Raw genomic sequence first — 6531 nt, 5'->3', positions numbered from 1 at the left:
CTGGTTCCTGGCAAACCCCGACAAGGTAACGATGGCGCAAGACCTGGCATGGGGGGAAGGCAGAATCTACGTCCCGGACTCGCAACGCCAGGCGATCTTGCATAGGTCACACGACGCCAAGCAAGCGGGACACTTTGGGTTCCTCAAGACCCTACACCTAACACGGCGCCAATTCTGGTGGCCCGCGCTCAGGCGAGACGTAAAAACCTACGTGGCGTCCTGCCCAACGTGCGCTAGGGCCAAACGGGCACCAGGCAAACCCGCGGGGCTATTGCAACGGGTGGCAGAACCCTCCCGCCCATGGGAGGAAATCTCTATGGATTTTATAGTGGACCTCCCACCCAGCCAGAAGAAAACGGCCATTTGGGTGGTGAAGGACTACTTCTCTAAGCAGGCCCACTTCATCCCCTGCACGTCGGTCCCATCCTCACAACAACTAGCCAAACTCTTCCTCATCCACGTGTACAGGCTACACGGATGTCCCGCACGTGTGGTGACCGACAGGGGCACACAGTTCACCTCCAAATTCTGGCGGGCCTTCCTGAAGCTGACGGGGACCCAACAGGCCCTATCTACGGCTTGGCATCCGCAGACGGACGGAGCCACTGAGGTTCTTAATGCCACCTTAGAGCAATTTATACGATCATATACGAACTACCACCAAGACGACTGGGCTGAACTGCTCCCGTTCGCCGAAGTCGCATACAACAACGCCGTCCACACGAGCACGGGGAAAACCCCGTTCGAAGTAGTCTCGGGGCGCGACTTCGTCCCCATACCGGAGCTACCTCAACCCCCGGAACCCCAGGTGGACGCCAGCGACTGGGGACGGAAGATCGCGGAAGCATGGCCAGTAATCACGGCGGCGCTGAAGGAGGCACAGGCTGCTTACAAAGAGCAGGCCGACAAGCACCGGCGCCAACAACCGACGTTCCAGGCGGGGGATATGGCCTATCTCTCCACCAAGTTCCTAAAGTCAACCCAACCCTCGAAAAAACTGGGGCCTAAGTACATCGGGCCGTTCCGAGTCACGCAAATAGTGAACCCGGTAGCAATACGCCTGGACCTGCCACACAACCTCCGGAGACTCCACCCGGTGTTCCATACCAGCCTCCTAAAACCGGCAACCACCTCCCGATGGCACCCAAGCACGCCACAGCCCGCACCGCTAATGATCGACGGGCAACACCACTTCGAGATCAGGGACATCCTCGACTCCCGCAAGCAACGAGGAACTCTACACTATCTGGTCAGGTGGAAACACTTCCCCCACCCGGAATGGGTGGCGGCGCACAACGTTAACGCGCCTGACCTGACCAGAGCATTTCACCGGGCATACCCCGACAAACCGCAATCAAGGTCAGCAAAACCAACCCCCCCCCCGCAGGCCCCCCCCGCCTCCCGTGCCCCAAGGGAAAGGGCCCCCCCCAAGCCCGCGACTTGGGTGGACCTTCCCCCCCCCGGGACTCACTCCCCCCGCCCCGGGCCCACGGGGTGGTGACAAACGGTCGCCAGCACCCTCCCCCCGCCCCCCGGCCGCGGGGGAGTGGCAAGCAAGTCAACAGGGCAACCTGGGGGCAACGCCCAGGAGACACAACAAAGGCGACGCACTCTAAATAAGAAAAGAAGGGCCCTACCTGGAGCTGAGCAGCACCCGACCAGCCACGCCTCTCGCCTCGCCGAACTGAGCCAAACAAACAGGGTGTGGTTGGAGCATGCGCACGCCAGGTCAGAACCCGAGCATGCGCACCATGGACACACCCTGGGAAGGCACGTGGTAGAGGGAGGAGCAAAGGGAGGGGCGACAACTACTCCGGCGGGAACTTTGAAAAAAAAAAAAAAAAAATGTGGCGTTTTGACAGCTCCACGGGGAAAACCCAGAAACCCGGGGGAGAACACTATTCGGAAAGGGGGCAGTATGTCATGAGTGCCGTTGAGCTAAAGTCATCAGCGCAATGGCACTCATGACAATGACAAGGAAATAAGTGAAGGGGCACAAGTTAAGTAGCCATCAACCCACAACGACTAACGGCTAACAAACAATAGCTAAACGAATCACGGAGCCACCCAAGCCATCAGCGGCAATACAACGGGGATCGCCCAGCTGAAAGCAATCAGCAGAAGAATGGAAACCTGAGGATGGGCGATCCTGGAAACCCTCAACCAATGGCAGGGCAACGCATGGGACAAAGGGGGGTGACGTGACCGTGAGCGAGGGGGCGCTGACCGGCGCGGGATATTTAAACCCCGCACCGGCGCGCTCCTGTCACTCTCAGCTTTTTTCTACCAACGTTGTACCTACCCTGAAATAAACCAGAACCTGATTTGCAAACCAGCGTCTGAACGTTGTTCAGAGGTAGGCAGCGCATGACACTCCTTCTTCCTGATGTTGTTGTCACTTGGCACTGCTACGTCTATCACCACTGCTGTCTTCTGGACCTTGTCTACATAAGACTGTCCATGCAGAAACAATGCCACACCCTTGGTTTTAAAAGAGTTCCCTCTAGGCCTGCAGTCATAAAACCTTGCCTATCAAAATTAGCCATACCATACAAGTGTGCTAAGTGGTAATTACTCAGCCTTAAGTAGGCGCTAGTCAGAAGAAGGTGGTGGTGTATTCAAATAGGTTGTATGTGATTTTTCCCCCCACTTCTCTTCCAGGACTCCCATAATGTGTTGCCAATATTCTCTAATCCAGCTTTCCCTAACCAGTTGCGCTCCCTATATGTTGGGACTGTGATTCCAGGATTTTGAAAGCTGCAATTCTTATACGTCCCGCGACTGGGGAACTTCTGTAAATTGTAGTGTTTTTTTTACTTTCTTTCGTCTCTGGTTCTACAGGAGAATAAAGAGCACTCCTCACCTAAGATCTGGTTCGCTTGTGGGCCCTCTAGGGATCATGGTTCCCTGTTGACAAAGGTCTTTGCAAATCCTATTGTTCCACTAAACTCAGAGACAGCTAAGGACATTGCTTGTGAAGGAGATTCAGGTGGAACAAGTGCATATTGGAAGCAAGGCACAATAAGAGCAAGATATCAATAGGAGAAAGAAGATTGATGCATTCTAATATCCTAGGACCGATTTCTCAATTCACTCCCCTCCCCCTTTTGTGTTGGATGACAACTTTCATAATTTTAAAGCAGCATGGCCTTTGGCTATGCAGACTGGAAATTATGAGAGTTACAATCCCAAACATACAGTATAGAGCAGTGTTTCTCAACCTTGGCAACTTGGAGATGTGTGGACTTCAACTCCCAGAATTCCCCAGTTGCCAAGGTTGAGAAACACTGGTATAGAGAACAAGAGATTGGAGAAGATAGTCCTGGGAGACATGGACATGATATCAGTAAGGCAAAGTCTACCCTACTAGTTCCTTGGTGTCCTGTGCCCACAATTTTAAATTAAACAACAAAAAAATATTCCTATGATATCACAGCCTGCTGATAACATATTTAGCTATGGTGTAAAGGCAGGGGTTCTCTGTAGTAGCACTTACTATGTGGAATAAACCTCTCTTGGAGATTAAGAGGGCTCCCATTTGGTTAGAAATTGAAAACCTATTTGTCCAGGTTTCCCTCGTTGCTACTGGTTTTTTCCTCTATCCTTGCTGCCTTCATTCCATATTTTATGGAATTTATTATAATTCTTCCAAGCCATTTTTTTAAAAGAAAGGCAGGAAGCAAATGATGTAAATATATACATTTAAAAGAGAGCACGAAATTCTTGCACTGCAATAGGGGTCAGTAGGAGGCAGCATCTGACCAATGTTGTCTGAGGCTTGGCAAGGCCACCAGGATTATCCTGGGCAGTGGAAAAACCAAAAGTCAAGGACAAACCAGTTTTGCACTACTCAAAAGTGTCCAGCAGGAACTGGTGAAGCAAAAATGACAAACAAGACATCATGATGTCACAACACAAGGATGAACGATGCAGAGGTAAGTTGTAACATTGCAACATGCCCCGTGTGTTTTGCCCCCTTTCTCCCATCTCACTCCAGATGTCCATGGTGCTATTTCTGGAAAAACTCCCACGATAGTAGGGCTATAGATTGCCCATCCTCTCTATGGATCTGGTACTTTATTATACATTCACTGAGTAGCAAAGAGAGAATCAGGATGGAAACTTTTGCTTCCTCAGAGCTAACTTGGAAATGAAATCAGGCATTCATAACTTCAGCATATGCATGGAACCCAGGCCTTCAGCCTTATTACCTGGGGCCAAATCCTGTTGTCTTTTAATGCATGGAAACCACATGACATGCTTCAGGTTTGATTCCTACTTGAAAGAGCTACATGGCCCTTCTCTGGGCAATTGGATTGCCTGGCAAATGGACTGATTGTCTCACTGAATTATTTTGCTCAGCCCCTGTTGATCCACAATGACATCTGCTGTACTTCTGTCATGGCGCATCAGAGGAGATGTTAGCTATTATTGGTCTGTTAGAGAATCTTGTACCTTCCCAAGATTTTGTAGTCTGAGAATATAACGAAGAAGCTTTTATTATTTTTATAAATAACTCATGGCGGCGAACATACATAATCTTCCTTCCTCCTCTTATTTTCCCCACAACAACAACCCTGTGAGGTGAGTTGGGCTGAGAGAGAGGGACTGGCCCAAGGTCACCCAGCCGGCTTTCATGCCTAAGGCGGGACTAGAACTCTCATACCACCCTGATTGGCTCTTGGGCTGAGAGGGAGGGACTGGCCCAAGGTCACCCAGCCGGCTTTCATGCCTAAGGCGGGACTAGAACTCACATTCTCCTGGTTTCTAGCCCAGCACCTTAGCCACTAGACCAAACTGGCTCTTTTACACTTTTACAAGCTGGTTTTAGTATGACAGGTTTTTTTTTAAACTGCGGTGAAATTTTAGTGTACATTTCTGTTTTCTCAAACTCTCACCGAAATATTCAGAGCAAGATCTTACCATGGGATGGAGCACAATTTTTTTTTTTCTAAGAAAGGGTACTTGGATGGAAAAGATTAAATCTAACTAAGTCAATGAGCAAACATTTTTGATGCAATGATTGTGGTCAGACACACCTTAAGCCACAGTAACCAACTAAGCGTGCCTGTGAGAATGCTTTTTCCAAAGACCACATGGCAACCTCTTGCTTGTGGCTATCCAGCCACAACACAGTTAAGCACACTTTAGTCTAGCACAGCCTTTCTCAACTTTTTGACTCTGGAGGAACCCTTGAATTTTTTTTCAGGCCTTGAGGAACCCCTGCACATTCAGGCTCAAATATAGGCCAGAAGTTACAAAATTATTATATTCATTTCACATGTAGGTCTATATATATATGCATTAACAGGGTTCTTAAACTAAAAATACAGAATGAAACTTACCTCCTTAATGTGAAGTTGCCTGAATTTGAAATAATTCTTTACATGAATCATGATCTCCCAGGGAACCCCTAGTGACCTCTTGTGGAAACCTAGAGTGCCACAGAGCCCCGGCTGAGAAACCCCGCTCTAGCAGATTGAGCAAATCCAATAATGCAGTTAGCACATGGTTCAGTCATGCCGGCCACATGACCACGGAAGTGTCTACGGACAAACGCCGGCTCTTCGGCTTTGAAACGGAGATGAGCACCTCCCCCTAGAGACGGACACGACTGGACTTAATGTCAAGGGAAACCTTTACCTTTACCTATGGCTACCTGAACCCAGTTGCTGGGAAGTTGGTTTTGTGAGAATGCAGAGATGGCCCTTTAAGAGAGACAATGGGACTTCTAGAACCAGGAACAATTCTGAGATCAGTAACTAGAAAGATCTGAACAGCTTAGGGGACGACCCTTTACCAACTGAAGATCGAGTAAGTTTTCTCTTAAGGAGGTGATTGCTATTAAATATTTAATGCTCAGAGCTCAGAAGCCCCTGTGTGCCATAGATCACACCATCTTTCCTGATTGATGCAAGGGTGGGTGACCTATGGCCCTATGTCTATATACAACCCAGGGTCTACTTTATCAGAGTCCTCAGCCTGTTTTCAGAGCCCTCTGCAGGAGAACAGGCCTCGGGTGAATGTTCTCCCTCCCTTCCCCACTTCCTACAGCTAGAGGAAAGTGGGGTTTTCATGACTGTTTGCTCACACCTAACCATGATTTGCCAAGAAAACTGCAGGGACTTGTCCAGGCAGTCTCCGAGAATCGGACGTGATTGAACAGATTAAAAAACAAAAAACTAGGGTTTATTCAGTTAAGAGCTAGAAGTGATCCCTTTGGATCTCAGCCCCACATGTGGCCTAGGGCAGTAACACCATTCTTCCTGCAGGCCCTACTCCCCCCGCCCCCAACGAACCTTCCTTGCCTTGTGAAATCAAGCATGCAAGACAGATGGGGCGTTCCTGCGCTGTGTGGGCACGCAGACAAGCAGATAGAGCTGCCACACCAACATGCTAAAACTCTATATTTATCACCAGTTCCCAGGAATTAGTCCCCACCTTTGTCTTAAAACAAGTTCCAAAACAGTCTCTCAATGAACAGGGAAATTAAGCAGCAGAAACAGATCTACAGGTAGTCCTTGCTTAAGA

This window comes from Candoia aspera, chromosome 9 (assembly GCF_035149785.1).
Source record: "Candoia aspera isolate rCanAsp1 chromosome 9, rCanAsp1.hap2, whole genome shotgun sequence".
Classification (NCBI taxonomy): domain Eukaryota; kingdom Metazoa; phylum Chordata; class Lepidosauria; order Squamata; family Boidae; genus Candoia; species Candoia aspera.
Note: the sequence above shows the minus strand (reverse complement) of the source record.